This window comes from Triticum urartu, chromosome 3, assembly GCF_003073215.2.
Source record: "Triticum urartu cultivar G1812 chromosome 3, Tu2.1, whole genome shotgun sequence".
Lineage (NCBI taxonomy): Eukaryota > Viridiplantae > Streptophyta > Magnoliopsida > Poales > Poaceae > Triticum > Triticum urartu.
Genome location: NC_053024.1, coordinates 614,737,665 through 614,756,575, shown reverse-complemented (window position 1 = coordinate 614,756,575; position 18,911 = coordinate 614,737,665).

Here is an 18,911-nt window from a genome sequence, read left to right as displayed (position 1 = left end):
TATTGTAGCGGTGCTTAGGCGAAGCCCTGCGATGGTAGAACATCAAGATCGTCACCACGCCATCGTGCTGACGGAACTCTTCCTTGAGACTTTGCTGGATCGGAGTCCGGGGATCGTCATCGAGCTGAACGTGTGCTAAAACTCAGAGGTGCCGTAGTTTCGGTGCTTGATCGGTTGGGCCGTGAAGACGTACGACTACATCAACCGCGTTGTGCTAACCCTTCCACTATTGGTCTACAAGGGTACGTAGATCACACTCTCCCCTCTCGTTGCTATGCATCACCATGATCTTGCGTGTGCGTAGGAATTTTTTTGAAATTACTACGTTACCCAACAGGACTATGTAGTACTCGGAGTATCTTAAGTATCTCATCACTTTTTAACTTAATATTGTTGGGTTTATAATTACTTTAATTGGGATTGAGTTGGAGGAACCTTGTGAATGATGTTTCAACTACCATGATAGTTAAATTAAAATATATTCTTTGTTGTAGGGAAAAATTGGCTTTTCGCAAAAACTATAACCATAGAGCTTTCCACCAGCCAAATATGCATGTAGTGATAGCATTATTTTGTTGTTGCTCTACTGTGTTACTTTGCCAGCATACTCCATGTGTTGACCCGTTTTTGGAATGCAACGTATTATGTTGCAGACTTTTCAAACAAGGAGTAAGGTTCGTTAGGTCATTGCCGTGCCGCTCAGCTATGCTGTTGGAGTTGATGGACTCACTTTATCTTCCAAGCCTTCCGCTGTTATCGTATTAGATGGCCTTATGCCATATTTGTTGTAATAAGTTCTCTTTGGAGCCATTCGATGTAATAAGTGTGTGATTCCTACTCTGTTATAAGTCCCTGAGTACTGTGTGTCAGCTTTACCAATCCAGGGATGACACTGAAGCACAGAGACTTGATCGTTTGAGGTCGGGTCACTACAGGCCAGGCATGAATGCGGCAATGACCGTTTCGAGCGGGAAGCACGTGCGGGTGGTGAAGAGGGTTCGGGTTGGTCTAGAGAGGGTGTGGCAGTGGTCTGGACGCCTGCAAACAAGAGATGTTGTACGTTAATATTGTTGCGTATATAATTAACAACGTAAATAATGTGCCAATTGGACAAATATGATTGGAGATGGAGATTGAGATGGAATTTTACGTAAACACAGATTTGCATCTCTATGTCTATGTGTGTGTGCACGACGACTCTCGCGACCTAGAAACAGGGGCGTGTTTCTTGATTGAGTGTTCTTTCTTGGTATGTTAAAAAATTGTCTGCCACTTTTCATTTCTTTTTCCCCGGAACGCGCGTATTCTATGTAAAACCACTGCTATGGAGAGATTTTTTTACTCCATTGTATATATAGCCTCTTATTTGATAGGGTTTCTCGCGTCTCACTCTCTCACCTCAAAACAAGATGACAGTGTCCACTCTATCTCTCTCCTCACCGGTGGTCACAGATCTGGCCGAATCCCGTCCGCTGCTAGAGGTGAGGAGGTGCAGCGATGGAGGAAGCCGATGCGCACGGTCCTCTTCGAGCCGGCGCTGGCACGGACGAAGGTCCTCCGTGCCCTTGTTCGCTGCCGTCGTGTGGGAAGATCCCGTCCGCCCGCCTAAGCGACATCTCACCCACCTAAGGTATAACTTCTTGTACTGGTCCAGCTCCCCAGGTCGCTACATGCGGGTTTTCTTCTATGGGACTACTCCTGAGCTCCCCATATATAGTAGCTAGGGTTCATCGGCTGGTCCAACAGCACCTACTATTATAGAGGAAATACCACCCGAAAAGTTGTCCTGATTTATGCCTCGGTGGAGGTATACATGTTGTTTCGACAAAAAGTACATGCTGGTTGTGCGGTCATTGTCCATATGCTCCTATTGATGCTACTAATCTAATACTATCACTGGTTAAATGAAGAAATGCTTTTTTTCTTGGGTATCCTGGTTTAGAGCATCTACAATAGCTTGTCTATATGGATGTCTATACTCATTTTCCACGACATGAGCCCAAAACAAGCTTTCAATAGCTTGTCTATATGGCCGTCCAAATATACACATCCTCTAAATGTCATTGTTAATCTTGTACCACTGCCAAAACAAAGTAACAACACCATATCCCTTTTTTATATTTTTGCAAACAGCGATGCGTATCTCCTTACCCGAGCATGTCTTCCTCAATTTTAGTGGAACTGCACAAAATTGGATGGCCATTGTTCTGCCTCACTGTCCTATGCCACATGGTTCTTCCTTCCTCGAGCTTGATTAATGAGAAGAAGCAGACCATAGTGAGGATTTGTAGAAATTCATAGGTGCCTCACCCGAACTTGATGCCAAATGGATGATGCATCACCACGATGACCTATCAATGCTCATGGTTGCGTCGGTTGGTGAAGCTCATCGGTTTTCCACAAAAAAAAGTTGTCTTCCATCGGTGTTCTTTGCTTGTTACCCACAAAGATGATATCCTTCATCAGTTCACCTTGGTTGCGTTGGAGACGCAGTCATCTTTCACTTTGGTGCAATTTTGTCACACAATTGGCTATGAACCAAATGTTTCCTCAAATAAGGATCGACGTTGGTACTAAGAGCATAAGTTTTGTATTGATTTCTAAGCCTTCTCACAACTTTGCCCTCAGCTCCCTTGTAATTTTATTTGTCCAGCTATTAACTTTGATTAAAAAATGGTGTGGACTAAAAACCCGGATGGACGTAGCAGCCCTCCATTTTTATTTTCTCTGCATATTAGATTTGACTGAAGTCAAACTTTGTAAAGTTTGACCAAGTTTAGGCCGAACACAACAAACCATAATTATTGAGAGAGGGCAAAATGTACATACTCTCAAACCTTTCCGATAATTGAAATTAAAATTCTTTATTTGTTCACACTCTCACACGTTTCAGATAATTTGGCGCATGTGTGGTTGTTCACTTAGACTAGTCATAGTGGGGAGTAACTTAGAGTAGTAACATGCATATGTTACTAGTCTATGTTACTACCTCCACAATGGGTAGTGACATATGTTTTGTGTCATGCATCACTTCATTTATTAGGTTGAAGACTCATCTTTTCTTGATATATGTGATGTTACAGTAGCTAGCTATGCTATCACATGCCTCTCTTTCTTCATTGATTACATGCCACATCATCTACTTTGCCTAGATAAGTGCGATGTTACCACCTATGTTACTCCCACTGTGGGTAGTCTTAAGGGAGGGTAGTGTACCGCACGTGAAGGACAGGAAGTGCGACCAGGACGCGTGGATCATTAGTTCATCGGAAGTACTTAGTTTTCTTCACTGGTATGTTAAATAAAGAATTTCATTTTGTACTTACACAATTTAAAACGATTGTTATGGAGATAATTAGAAAACCACTCCACTATATATTAGTATCCACGAGTACTATATGGACGCAGCTTCATTGACTTAGTTCACCTGCCTTTGGGTGTATGACAGGTGGGCCCAAAATGTGGCTGGCCCGCCTGTCATACAGCCAAAGGCAGGTGCAGTTAAGGCACATGAGCTTAGTCCGTAGTACACTATATATGCTGGAGCCTCAGCGCTTGTTCGCTAGGGTTTGCACTCTCCCGACACTACATATATATATATACATAAACACTATTCTAATCACGGGATCAGAATAATATTCTGATCACAATATGAACTTCCCGAGTAACGCGCCTGACCTTCCCCGAGTACTAGGTTGAACTTCAGCTAAAAGGTGTCCAAATGGGGCTTGCGATATACCGTTGGATAGCTATGGACATCAGTATCATGACCCAAGTTAATTTTTTGGCAAAATGTAAGCGCTTTAAGAGCAGTTTTGAAAACCATTTTTTCTTCATACAAAAAACGCGAATCGTATTTTCGATCGCATTTTTAAACTGTTTATCGGAAAGAGGCAAATAATATGGCGTTGGAAAGCTGCTGCTAAACCGCTCCTTCCACATGTTGAAAGTTTTCTCTAATTCCCTACGGTTAAAGAGTAATTCGGAAAATCATAAAATTTCGCAAACCAAACACCCGAGTTCGTATTTTCGATGACATTTATAAACGGCTAATCCAATTGAGGCAAATAATATGGAGTTGGAAAGCTTATGAAAGTGCGCTACTTTTTTATGTTAAAAGTTTTTTCTAATTTTGAATGGTTTAAAAGTAATTTAGAAAACGGTACAAGTTCCACCAAGTTCGTATTTTCGAGCTAATTTTTTAACCGTTTGTCCAAATGCAGCAAATGATATGGAGTTGGAAAGCTTGAAGGAATGCGAAACTTTTTTGTATATATTGTTTCTCCTAATTCATTATGGATTTATGTCAGTTTTGAAAATGGTTAAAAACGTATTTTTGGCGTAATTTCTACAAACTTTATCAGGATTTTTTTGCTCGTAGGTCTCCATCCACTGCTCGTAGCTCTCCATCCACTCACCGGAATTGAGCAAGTGATATACAAGTGGAAAGCTGCTGTAAACACGCAACTTTCCCGTGTTGATCATTTTTTCATACTCGCGACCATTTTAAAAGTTTTTCGTCTGATATTCATTCAGTGTAGTAGGTGAACTTCTTGTTGTTTTTACGTTGAACATCTATGACATATTTTTTATTTGTAATTTTCTCATCCATTCGTCAAGTTTTACACAAATGGTATTTCTTTTGTATAAACCTCTCTCACAATATTTTTTAAAATTTCTCCGACGGAGGACTTGCACTTATATTAACAAACTTTTAGTCTTTGCATTTTTATTCTTTTTAATACAAAATGCACACCGTGTAGTACGTGAACTTCTGGTAGTTATCAATCTGATCTTCTCTCGGATACATGAAAATATATGAGTTTTTTTATGAATTTTTAATCTGATTTTCTTAATCCTTTTTTATGAAATTTTGAAGAGCTCTATGTTTAATAGTTGAACTTCTTGTTATTTATTTTTGAACTTCTCGCTTCCATTGTTTAATTACGAGGAAAATCTGAGTTTTCTATAATCATCGAACTTCTCCATCTTTTTAATATGGACTTCCTGGTTTTATTTCTTAATCTTTTTATGAAATTTTGAAGCGCTCTATTTTTAAAAGTTGAACTTCTTGTTATTTTATTTTTGAACTTCTTGTTTCTATTATTTAATAACGAGGAAAATATGGGTTTTCTATAATCATCGAACTTCTCTATCATTTTAATATGGACTTCCTGGTTTTATTTCTTTTAATCTTTTTTATGAAATTTTGAAGCGTTATATTTTTAAAAGTTGAACTTCTTGTTTTTTAGAAATGGGAAAAATTGGAGTTTTTTAATAGATGACGAACTTCTTCGTTATTTCGAAATGAACTTCTTGGTTTACGATAGAAACGAGAAAATTATGAGTTTTCGTAATAAATATTGAACTGCTTTGTTTTTTAAATTGAACTTCTTGGTTTATTATTTAGTAACGAGGAAAATTTGGGTTTTTCATATACATTGAACTATCCTAGTTTTCAAAATTGAACTTGTTGGTTTTCTCAATTTGGACTTCTTGGTGGTATTCATTTGCAACGGAAAAAAATCCTAGTTTTCTAATAAACATCATACAACTTCTTGGTTATTTCAAACTTGAACTTCTTAGTTTATTCGTTAGTTTAACTTGAACTTCTTGGAAATTCTTTATTCTTATATAAATGTTGAATCGCCCCATTAGTTTAACTTGAACTTTGACTGCACGTTTTCCACCACCTCAAAATGAAGATAGTGAGAAAGAACAAGCTAAATACGTCAATGTTTCTAATGATCCTATTATGTGCAGCATGAATTTTAAAAACCAACCATATCCTCATGTATCATATGTTGTATTTCTATCTTGTTTGAAACTCACATTTTGATCACTAACTAAAGCTATGAAATTCCAAGGCCTCGACCCATTAACATGATGAGCAAACAATTTTTTGACACAGTACACATTTCTTATTAATTTTTCGAACTATTTTTGTTATTTAAATTTGACCTTCCGTTTGTGAGATATTTGGATGGTGCGTTCCTCATGTATTCAAACTTTGTGCAATGATCAAAAGTAAAAGCTTAAATTGGAAGGTTGCTATGGAGTTACAACTTTGTACATTGAACTTCCTCAATTGATAAAAGAGAACAAAAGAGATCACATATGAAGTTACAAAGATCCAAAAATTTATTAGGCTGCAAGAAAATACATTGAACTCTCTCAGAATCAATAAATGAACTTCCATTGTTTTCTTTTCTCTGATAAAAGCATTAGCCGTTTGTTCAATTGCAACTCAAAATTTGTTAGGAATTTTTCTTTAGATATTTTAGAGTTATTTTTTCTGTCTACTTCCTGTTTTTTTAACTGTGCATTTTCAATTTGAACTCCTTTATGTATTTTCACAATAGCTCACTAAAACTCGTAATCAGCAAAGTGGGTTTTTTTCCTATGTTTTTCCCCTCGAAGTGATACATAGAACTTCTGCAAGTTTTCTCTAGCTTCCTATTTTTTATTTTGTTATACGACGACGTAATTGAGAAAATATGAGTGTTTTAGAGCTGATCGGTGAGGCCATGATAAAAAATTCTAGCTTTACTCTGAAACGCAAGTTCTTTTATTCACTGAGTAGTACCACATGTCCTTATCCACATCACGAGATGCTCTCCACTTTGGCCTTTTCCCTTCTTCTTTTTTCCTCTTGTCTTCTTCCTGGTTCACCCACATCGTTAGCTAGCTCAAAGAAAACAATCGCTAGAAGTGGAGCCAGCGGTAGCAACTGCCTTGTACACACGAGAGGTGTCAGGGGAGCATGGAGAGGCGCCCGGGAAGCCGTGGAGTGCCTTGCGCGACAGATGGGAGAGGCGTGGGGAAGGTCGGAGAGAGAAGTTAGGAAAGGTCGCTCGCCGTGAAGCAAGAAGTTCAGAGCTCTCTGTAAAAATACAGTATTACAAGAACCTTACAGATGGAAACTACAGCAGCATAGCGTGGGCGACCACATCGGCCGGGCAGGTAATCAAGCATTTGTCAACTCAAATCAACTTCTATCAGTTCTAATTAATTGGAGGCAATCCGGTGGTAATAGCGTGCGTGGGGAGGGGTGGTGCTTGCTGGTCGCCGTGCCGTGAGCTTGCGGGAGAACCGACCCTGTCGACGGTGTCCTGGCTGGGAAGCGTAGGGCAGGAGACGCTGTCGCGAGGTGGTGGCGCATAGTGGGGTGGCACCTTAGGAAGGTTGGAAACGCACGGCAGAGGCGGATCTGGACTGCCACATAGTGGGACGACGAAGGGAAGTCGTGGTGCTTGGCAAGACGGAGCGACGGCCTGATGGCGAAGTTGGGGCGGTAGCCGACGCCGCGCTCGAGAACGCGGCCGACAGCATGCTCGTTGCGGTGGCCGGTGGCGCGCTGGGAAGGCGGTCAGTGGCGCGCTCGAGGTGGCGGCCGGGGCGGCCGGTGGCGCACTCAGGAAGGTGGGCCCGCCGCCGGCGGCGCGCTCATGAAGACGGCCGGCCGCGGGAGGTGCGCTGGCGCCGGCAGTTGCTGAGGAGGGGTGCACGGCGCTGGACCAGGGAGGTTGGATCGGGGAGGAAGTGGTGGGTATGGGCGTAGTTTTTTTTCTTTTTGTTAGTTCGGGAACACCTCCTCTGCTCCTATATAGGGCCCCGTGATCCAAATAGTTATTATAATCCCAGGATTAGAATAGCGTTGTCCTATATATATACACGCTGGAGGCTCAGCGTTCCTTTGCTAGGGTTTCCTATATTCACAGTCTCTCACCCTCTTTACCAGATCTAAATAAGACTGCGTTGTGGCATCTGTCTCTCCCCCCCCCCACAGCTGGTGAAGGAGGCGTCCGGATCCCGTCACACTGGGAAGGGTAGGAGGTGCAGTGTTCACTCTATCGCCTTCGGCGAGGGAGGCAATCCACTGCCGGCTGTGCTGCTCTCTTTCACCCAGCGCCTATGCGGGAGGGTCACCGACCCCTACTTCCTTGCCGTAGTATGTAGTGTGGGCAGATCCGGCCTCTCGCCACACGCCTTGCCACATCCTGACGACCCTAAGGTATAAGTTTCTTTGAAACCGTCATTGCTCTAGCTGCATATGGATCTTTTTCGATTCTCTAGTCGAATCTAGGTCTTGGTTCAAAGAGGAAAGAAGGGTGTGGTGGGGTGGAGCATGAATCTAGGACGTGGTTCAATGAGGAAAGGAGAGAGGGAAAGTAGTATAGAGTGGCTATCCAGCCACTTTGTTGGTCGAAAAGGGAAAAAGGGGGTAACCCAGTACACACATCTATAAGGAACCGATCTCTTTGTTGAAAAGGGAAAGAGAATGGGGGGTCGGGTAGTTTGTGCAAGCCTAGAACTGCTGCCCTCACATAGGAAAAAGGTTCAAAGAGAACAAATATGGGACCAACGCAGATATGCTGCTTGGCTACATACTATGCATCACCCATTTATACGTGTGGACACACATGGTGCTGGCATGTCCCATGTCCCATATAACTATTTTACTGTTGTTAATCTAAGAATACTGCTAGAAAATTGAAGCAATGCCACTGTTAAAAGTAAATTACATTCTTAACGAATGTTTTTTAAGAGAATGTCTCTGTTAATATGAATAAATGCAACAGTTTTAGAAATGCTACCGTCCTATTTTGTTTTCTATCAAGATAAGTTAGATGCTTCTTTTTGTCGCAGTTTGTTTCATCCTCCTTTATTGGCTAGCAATTGTTTCCTTTTTTGCCTCTGCTAAAATAGGGATATCTATTCAACTTGTTTCTATAGCAAACTTCAACGTCACACCTTCGACTTTGCTTGATTTTAGTGCAACTACACATAACGAGATTGGATTTCCTATTCGTGTTGGCAGATTCGTAGGTGATGTTGTGTGCGTCATGACAGGTTGGTACTTGCCTTCATCCACATGATCGTGTAGTGTGTTTTGAGATGATGTGCTACTTGTATTGGTACTATTTTAAATAAATGTTGAATTAAAGCTATTCTATTGCTCTCTTTTCCCATTAAGTAGTGAACAAAAATGGTACCAACCCAGACATGATGCATGTTGCTTTGTTACAACAAACTATGCATCACCCCCTTTATAAGTATATGGAAGCACATGGTGTTGTTGCGCTCACTCTCCCCTGGAACTGTTTATGCTTTTTCTTAATCTAATGCCACTGGTTAAATTAAGCAATGCCACTCTCAGAATTAACCACTAAACTATTTTGAGAGAATTTCTCTGTTAATATGAATCAATGCAACCGTTTTAGAAATACTATTGTCCTATACTTTGTTTGCCATCTAGATAAGGTAGATGCTTCTTTTTGTGGCCGCATGTTTCATCCTCCTTTATTGGCCAGTAATTATTTCCTTTTTCCTCTGTTAAAACAGGGATATCTATTCAACTTGTTGCCACAGCAAACTTAAATGTCACACCGGCGACTTTTCTTGATTTCTGTGCAACTACACAAAACGAGAGTGGATTTCCTATTCGTGTTGGCAGATCCGTATTTTATCTTTGTCGTCTCATGAAAGGTCAGTATAGGCTTTCATCCAGATGATGCTGCATTGTGCTTTGAGATGTTGTGCTACTTGTATTGGTACTATTTTGGATAAATGTTGAATTGAAGCTATTGAACTGCTGTCTTTTACCATTAAGTGGGCAAAAATTATTCCAACCCAGACATGATGCTTGTTGCTTTGTTACAACAAACTCTACATCACCCCCTTTATATGTAGATGGAAGCACATGGTGTTGTTGCGCCCACTCTCCACTAGAACTGTTTATTATTTTTCTTAATCTAATGCCGCAGGTAAAATTAAGCAATGCCACTCTCATAATTAACTACTGAACTATTTTAAGAGAATTTCTCTGTTAATATGAATCAATGCAACTGTTTTGGAAATGCTACTGTCCTATACTTTGTTTTCCGTCAAGATAAGGTTGATGCTTCTTTTTGTGGCCGCATGTTTCATCCTCCTTTATTGGTTAGTAATTGTTTCATTTTTGCCTCTTAAAGTAGGGATATCTATTCAACTTGTTGCTATAGAAAACTTAAATGTCACACCGACAACTTTGCAAAAACGAGATTGCATTTCCTATATGTGTTGGTAGATTCGTATTTTATGCTGGTCGTCTCATGAAAGGTCAGTACAAGCCTTCATCCACATGATTGTGCAGTGTGCTTTGAGATGTTGTGCTACTTGTATTAGTACTGTTTTAAATAAATAATGAAATGAAGCTATTGTATTGCTGTCTTTTCCCATTAAGTAGTGAACAAAAATGGGACCAACCCCACCCATGATGCTTGTTGCTTTGTTACAACAAAATCTACATCGCCCCCTTTATAAGTAGATGGAAGCACATGTTGGTGTTGTGCCCACTCTCCCTGGAACTGTTTATGCTTTTTGTTAATCTAATGCCGCTGGTAAAATTAAGCAATGCCACTGTCAAAATTAACTACTGAATCTTAGTTCAAAACTGCAACACTTGTTAGGGATTGGCGGGATTACCATTTTTGCGGCCGCATGTTTGATCCTCATTTATTGGCCAATAATTGATTCCTTTTCTCCTCTGTTAAAACAGGGATATCTATTCAACTTGTTGTTATTGCGACATTTTGCTTCGCTTAATTTTGGTGGAATCGCACAAAAGGATACCGGATTTCCATATATGTGTTGAGATCTCTTTTAGGTCTTACTCACGAGTTGTTTCAAATCTTGGTCTTGAAAGGTCAGTACTGACTTTCTTCAGAATTAACTACTTAATCTTAGTTCAAAATGGCAAAACTTGTTAGGTATCGGCAGGAGTACCATTTCTGTTAGGGATCGGCCGGAGTACATGTTTAAGAAATGTATTGTTCAGATAATGTCTCTATTATTATATATCAGTTAGAGTGTTTTACAAATGGTACTATCCTGCTTTGTAGTTCTTTCTACATGTTTAACCAAGGTATTGTTAAAATAATTTCTCTGTTAAAATGAATCAGTCGCATTGTTTTAGGAATGGTACTTTTCTACTTTGTCGTTCTTTATACATGTTGAAACAAGGAATTGTTAAGATAATGTCTCAGTTAATATGAATGAATCGCACTGATTGAGAATTGCTACTCTCCTGCTTTGTTTCCCATTAAGATAAGGTAGGTCAGTAGATGTTTTTCTTTTGGGAGTACAAGTCATCAACCGTTATTTTTGCAGTAATTGTTTACCTTATACCTATTGTTGCTTACAGGGATATCAAAATTAAAGCTCGGTTTTATTCCGACTTTGTTTTTAGTTGAAATGCACAAAAGGAGCCAATGTATCTAAGGCAAACTGCTGCATTAGTGGGTCCAGTTGGTCTTACCACTTTGTAGAAAGAAGCGGTCACTGTTTGTGCTACATTACACAAGGAATGATCGAGAAGCTTTACAGAGTATTAGTAGACGCCGGTGAAATGACTAGTCTGCAGAGAGCATAGGAAACTCTACAACACGTGGAGTGCACTGGGCAAAAAGTGCCCAAACAAGTACAAGAAGCCAGGACAGGACTGCAAATTTGTCAATGTCATTCTAAGCAACAAAGATGGGGCATTCGGGTATGGTAATCTGTTCACCGTACTTTCAGTTTATTACTCCACCGATTGGTGGGTTGACACTGGGGCCAATATTCATGTGTGTGATGATGTGTCTTTGTTTTCTTGCAGCATATAAATACGAAATCCACAGGGATGCTCAGCTTCATTTTAGTGGAAGTACACAAAATGTTCAGATGGTTTGTGTCCTCCATAATACTTCATCATGCGTAATACATCGAATGGTTCTCTAATCATTCATCGTCACCTTGAGCCACCGGACTATATGTTTGAATGGAGCTGCCAGCATCGGCCATTAAGAAGGGTAAGAAGAAAGAAAAAAAAGAGAGATGGCTGCTTTACTTGTGGTTCAGAGGAACACTAGGCAAACAAGTGCCCAAACAAGTACCAAGAAGCCAGGACATGACTCCAAGTCTGTGAATGTCACTATAAGCAACAATGATGGGGCATCTGGGTATGGTAATCTGTTTACCTTACTTTCAGTTTGTTAGTCCATCGATTGGTGGGTTGACACTGGGGCCAATATTCATCTGTGTGTTGATGTGTCTTTGTTTTCTAGCAGCATATAAATATGAAATCCACAGGGATGCTCAGCTTGATTTTAGTGGAAATGCACAAAATGTTCAGATGGTTCGTGTCCTCCATAATACTTCATCATTCACAATACATTAAATGGTTCTCTAATCATTCATCGTCACCTTGAGCCACCGGACTATCAGATGACAAACTGGTGACAAACCCTGCCCGCTCTACAATCATAGGCATTACATATTTTGAATGGGAAAAGCTTGTCAAAGTTTAATCATTGATGTTAGCAAGAAGACATTTGTTTAATATATTGGAATTGGAAACCCATGTCAATTTTTGCTCATTGATGTTAGCCAGAAGACATGCATTTGATATTTTTGAGTGGGACGCCCTTTGCTGTGAGCAACGTCGATCGTTTTTTCCTATTCCTGTCTTCAGTTCAGAAGTAAATATTTACTCTGCTGAGATGCATAGTCACATGAATGTTGACTTATGTAAGGTATTTTAAGAGTTTGTTCTAAATGTTTTCTATGTAATGCCAGGACTTGTGAGTTTGATTGCAAAGTTGAGCTTGGGATGTTGTGGCATGCGTCATCACGAGCTGTTCACCGTGCCTCCTAAGAATAATGCTTCATATTGTTTTGCATGTTGATTTAATGCCCGTGATTTGCATGTTAAGAAGATCATCCTCTTATGTTGTTTATGTTCTTAAGAAGTTCATTGTCTTATGTTTCATTCATAGCCTATACGACAACTCGGGTAGGTTAGAGGTGAAACCATATGATATTCCGACCAACTCATCATCTTAGGACATGATTCGATTGTCGTTTTCCAACAAAAACCGCTTGTAAAACTGACTCTTGTAAATAAAAGCAGATGGTCTCGAGAGAAGCGCTTGGTTGGTCGATTTCGATTAGTAAAATATACACTGGTCTCTCAAATTACACGCGTAACCCGTCGGTTTTACTTACAGACCTTGGGGCCCTCAGTTTCGTTATGCCTGTATTTTATGCGTTGTTTCCGATGACGTGTAAATTACACTTGTATCTTAATACAGGTGTGAAATAAACCAGAGCTCAGTGTCTCGAAGGTGCTCATAGGTGTCCAATGATTATGGCTTCCTGAATGAGCAGTGGACGCTATATCAGACCATCCGTAGGGCCCGTGAGGCCGTCTCCGTCGTCCTTCGAGCTGTTGCGCTCGCCGTGGCGCCGAGCATTGTCAACATGGTCGACGAACATGGGGATACAGGAGATTACTTTATTTTGACTGGATGACAGTAGGGACCCACTAAGGCCGTAGCCGTATGTATGCAAGTGCCTCCTTATTATGTACAACTATATTTTTTGCTTCCTCCTGGTTTCCTGACATCATGGTCCCACACCATTGTCAACCTATGTAGTCAATAAACAAGAGAATTGCACAAGGAGCGGCCGACAGCTGGGACCAAGCAGCTCGAGCAGTATTTGTGTTTTTCAGGTGTGAGCACTGCAGAGTTTTTCTTGAGAGATGTTTTCGTTGTTGTTCAGAGGAGAGCAAGGTATTAACCGGGCGGGCTGTGGCCTGTCTAGCCCAGGCCAGATATCCAGCCCAGATATTAATTTTTCTTCAAGCTGTAAATGGCTAGCCCGGCTATACTTTTTTTTGAGGAATACCTAGGCGAGGTCAATTTGTTATTCTCCGCCCCGCTGGGCTACAAATCTTTCCTAGGAGGGATGCATTAGGCTTAATAGGAAAATGGGCTTTAATAAATATTAAATGGGATGTAATTATAAAAAATGGGCAGTAACTATAAAAAATGCACAAAACACGTAATTAGTTTATAAAATATTATTTTTGGATTTTGAAAATTTTAATTTCTTTGCGTTAGGCCACCTTGCGCAAACGTTTACCACATATAAACTGTGTGTGATGGACAGCCTTTGCCACACAGTTTCTTTTATGGACCATGTGTGATACATTCAATAATGCAAACGATTTAACGAGAAAAATTGTGTGTGATATATCTGTTAATGGAAACGTTTTCCTTGGAACAACTGTGTTGGATGTACATACGAACGGAAACGTTTGGGGGGGGGACTGACTGTGTGGATGTACTTGCGACTAGAAATAATTTCGCCGTGTAATTGTATTTTTTAGCTCTACTGTACGTATTTCCGTATTTGAGCACTCGCCGGTCGCACACGATCTCATTTTGCCAAGCATGCGCGCCAGGAGGGCATATCCCCGACGGTTTCTGGGTCATGTGGGAAGGACCACCCTATCGCCCACACTCACTTGACGACGGTTCCAAATGCCATCGCGGGAAGGGGTTAAAAACTATTTGTTTAGGAGCTCAATGTATTAGTGCCTCATTGCCCCCTACTACTCCCACCGCTGGCCAGGCCCTATGGCGATGGCATCCTCACACCGCAGCTGAACCAGTGAACCCTCATACTCCTCTCCGCGTGGGCGAGCACTGTCGCGTCTTCCATGGCTCCGCGTCGTCTGTCGGCATTTTGGGAACGGGGGTCCCCAGACTTGCCTGCCTGTGGCCCACGGCGTGGCTTTGCTAGTAGGCCTGTACGACATATCTTCATCAACAAGGAATCAAGACCCTCGCGTGGGGCCAAGCCTCGCGAGGCGGACGACACAAGACCTCCTCAGGAGCGGCCTCACCTGGCTGGCTCGTGAGGGGTGGAGAGTTCAAGGTCGAGCAAACCTCACGAGGCTCCCATGACGTAAGCTACGATGATCGAGACCAGGCGGGCGACAGGCGGGCGCGAGCGCACATAGTGTCTTTGTTTCCTCTTTGGTTCTAAGGGGCCAAGCGCAGGCGCGGAATACCGAGGCATCAAGTAAAGGTTTCCGTATTGGTGCAACAAGACCAAGACCAGAAGGACGGCAAGACGGAGGTCACCATGGAGCCCAGGACGACGTCACCACCAGAACCTTTGGCAGGCGAAGACCACCTTTTGTCAGGATAGCTTGTACTAGCTGTCCCCTTTCAAATTGGCCGTTGTTGGCTCCCTTCCCGCTCAATATTTGGGGAGAGGACCAGGGCCTCTATAAATAGGACTAGCCACCACCATAGGCAGAGAGGGATAATCAAGACTATCCTCAGCCACACTAGTGCACCAAGCACAAGAACACCTTAAACTCAGGAGGTTGTTCTTCCCCTTGTATTGTTCATCCTCAGCCGAAGAGGCAATCCACCACCACCACATTGGAGTAGGGTATTACACCACATTAGTGGCCCGAACCAGTATAAATCTTGTGTCCTTTGTGTTGCGAGTTCGTCGAGTTAGTTCGTGAGCTCTAGGCTAATTTAGGACGCGGATCGATAGGGGGGAGATCTTCGCACGCACCACAGTATTCGAACCATAAGGGTTTTGCCGGAACCCATGATCCGACATTTGGCGCGCCAGGTATGGGTGCGCCGAAGCTTCCTTTCTGTCGCTCCGTGTCACGTCGCTTCATCGTCTCCATGGTGGACGCGCGTCGTGCCCGTGTTGAGCATCGGGCTGCCCTCGACACCCGCGTTGCTCAGATGGCACCCGTTGGCGGGCCACCCCGTCGCTCTTCGTCGCCTGCCGCCAACGCCACCACCGGCTCGGCGAGGAACGAGAAGCAAGCATCCTCGCTGCAAACCTCGGTGCGACAGAACGGCCGCACCGCCACTCCATCGCTGACTCCCGCTGGTTCGTCGTCTCACACTCGTTGTGTTCCCACGAACGCACGGGCCACGCTCCTCATGGCGCATGACCTTCTGCGCTACCACCAAGTCGATGACCTCCATGAGGACTGGCTTGACCGCATCGCCGAGCTTGTCTGCGCCGCAGGGGGCTCCCCTGCCCTGTCCCACTCCCTGCCTCGCCCTCCACCAGCCACGGGCGACGCAGCTCATGAAGCACCTCCACCACCTCTGCCCCAAGATGGCGCCCTAGCGCCAAGGCACGCGGCTCCACGGCGCGACCCACCGCGTCCGGCGCCCGCGCGTGAAGAAAGAAGTTGTTAGGAAGTCCCTCGGCCGCAGGCGAATGCTCCGCCACTCTTCGCTCCGCCACGCCAGGATCGTTTGCCGCGGCAAGGCCCCATGCCGCTTGCCGTCGCGGCGCGCGGGTGCCAAGACCAAGCTCCCCCTCCAAGGAGGGTGCCGGTGACCACAGCGGGCTGCCGTGCCTTCACCCCCGAGCTGTGTAGAGTCGCCTGGCTGGGCAAATTCAAGCCAGATCTGCCTCCTCGCTACGACGGCACCCCGACCCCGCGGAGTTCCTGCAGCTATACGACCTGAGCATCGAGTTGGCCAACGGTGACGAGAAAGTCATGGCGAACTTGTTTCCCATGGCTCTCAAGGATGGCCCCCGTTCCTGGCTCCTGAACCTGCCTCCAGGCTCAATTTCCTCCTGGGACGAGATGCGCAACTGCTTCATCGTCAACTTCCAGAGCACTCATGACCGCCCCCCGGTCATGGGTGACCTACGCCGCATCAAGAAACAACTAGGAGAGACCCTTCAGAAGTACATTCAGCGTTTCAACAGCGCGCGAATCAAGATCCCCAAGGTAACCGACGAGGCCATCATCTCAGCATTCTCCGACGATGTCCGTGACGTTAAGATGACGGAGGAGCTCGCCATCCATGAAGAGCTGTGCACGACCCTGCTGCTGTTCAACATCGCGATCAAGTGTGCAAGAGCTGAGGAGGGGCGCCTCTCCCTTCTCGAGCTCCCTACTGCAGACCTAGAGGAGAAAAAGACCAAAGCCAAGGACGTGAAGCGCAAGGGAGCAGCCGTGCTCGCGGCGGAGCCAGACACCAAGCGCGGCAGGGACCAGCCTGAGTCGTCCAAGGGAAGCCGACCGTTCTGCGCCTTCCACAACCTGCATATGCACAACACCAGCGACTGTCAAGAGCTCAGAGCCATCCGAGAAGGACGCTTCGGTTAACGCCTCGAGCGCCGCGACCGGGGCTATGGCCGAGACGGGGGACGTGGTGGCAGACACTGGGACGACCGTGTCCCACTCCAGGAGTGCCATGACCAGCCTCGTGAGGACCACTGGCAGGATCAGGCTCGCGAGGGCACCTGGAGGGACCAGCCTCGTGAGACTCGTCCTCAAGGCAACACTGGCCTTCCTCTGCTACCGCCACCACCCAGAAGGTATGACGACCACCATCAAGACGAGGGGGCTGGGGGCTTCCAGGAGCCACGCGGTATCGCCTGCATCTTGGGTGGAGTTTAAGCCCCAGCCTTACAGCGCATCTTCAAACAATTTGCCCGTGTAGTGAATGCAGTTCTCCCCAAGATCAAGGCCACACGCCTGCTCAGATGGTCTAGGTTCCCCATCATGTTTAGTTCGGTAGATCAGCTCAAGTGCGTAGCTACTGCAAGCGTCCTCCCAATGCTCTGTTCACCAGTCATCAGCAACGTGCAGGTTACCAAGACCATCATCGACAGTGGTGCAGGGCTCAATGTCCTGTCCATGGACACGTTCGACAACCTCAGCTTCAGCCTACCAAGCATTTCTTAGGAGTGACTGACGGCTCTACTACCCCGATCGGGAAGGTCCGCCTCGCCGTTACCTTCGGAGAAGGCAACAACTACCGCACCAAACTCATCAACTTCGACGTCGCCTACATCCACCTGCCATACAATGCCATCCTCGGGTATCCAGCCCGCGCCAAGTTTGTGGCGGTGACCCATCATGGCTACAATGTCCTCAAGATGCCGGGAAGCGGCAGAATCATCACCGTACCATGCAAAGAAAGAGACGCGGTGTGCTCCCTCGAGCGTGCCTTCCAAGCTACAGCAATCGACGACCCCGACAGTCAGGGCGAGCACCCTCCTGAGGCCGCCCCCAAGAAGAAGAAGAAGTTGTGCCAAGCAGGGCCTCAGGCAAGCGGCGCCTCGTCAGGATCGGCGCCCGCGCCTGGGGTGCCTCCCGCCATCGCATAGGAAGGCGCGCCCAGCGCGCCTCTTTGGCAGGGCTCGAGGGCTCTCTTCTAGAGGGCCTCAGACTTTGCCAACATCACAAGGGAGGCGCTTGGGCACCACTTGGAGGCACGCTTCGCAACACGTTTCCCTCAGGGGAACACGGGGCAAGGAGTGCCCAGTGCTCAGGAGTTCATCACCAAGAACACTCAGGAACTGCAAGACGTGAGGGCCACGCGCGGCAGCCGCCGCTCACCAGGCGCAGCTCCCCATCCATGCGAGGATGCTGGGCTGCGCGTCTGCATCGACATCCCAGGGCTCAATCGGGCCGCCTCTCAGGAGCTTCTCTGGCCTTCGCATGTGGGACGCTGCGAGGGCCCAGCTCACAGCTACGTTCGCATGCCCTTCGGTCTGCCGAGCGTGGCGGCCGCCTATTAGCGCAACCTGCGGGGCATCCTAGCGGCTCAGTAGGGCAGGCACCATGCGGAGCTGAAGAAGATGAAGACGGTCCTCGAGGAACCCCCTGGACCCCCAGGTCCTCCTGAGCCTCAGGGCCCCGGTGGCTCATGAGGGCAGCCCCTTCACCGCACACCTTCAGCTACCCCAACTCTCCTTCGTCAACAGAGCCAGGTGACATTTTCCAAAGTTCATTCAGCTGGGAGCGCCCCCAGGGCTGCATCATTCCCAGGCCACGTGGGTCCGTCCCTGTGGCATGTATCTTTCCTTTTATGTCTTTAGCTTACCCTGTTGGGATTGCCCCTCGGGATGCATCATCCCCAAGCCACTCGGGCCGGACCCAGTGGCACCATCTTGCCTACGTTTACCTAAGCTAGGTTTCTTTCCATGCTTAATCTATCCATGACTATCGCCTGCTTGGATGTCACCCACCATGGGAGCCGTGCGTCAGCCGTCTCTCTTCAGGACCATTTGCGTTGTCTAACCATTTCGCA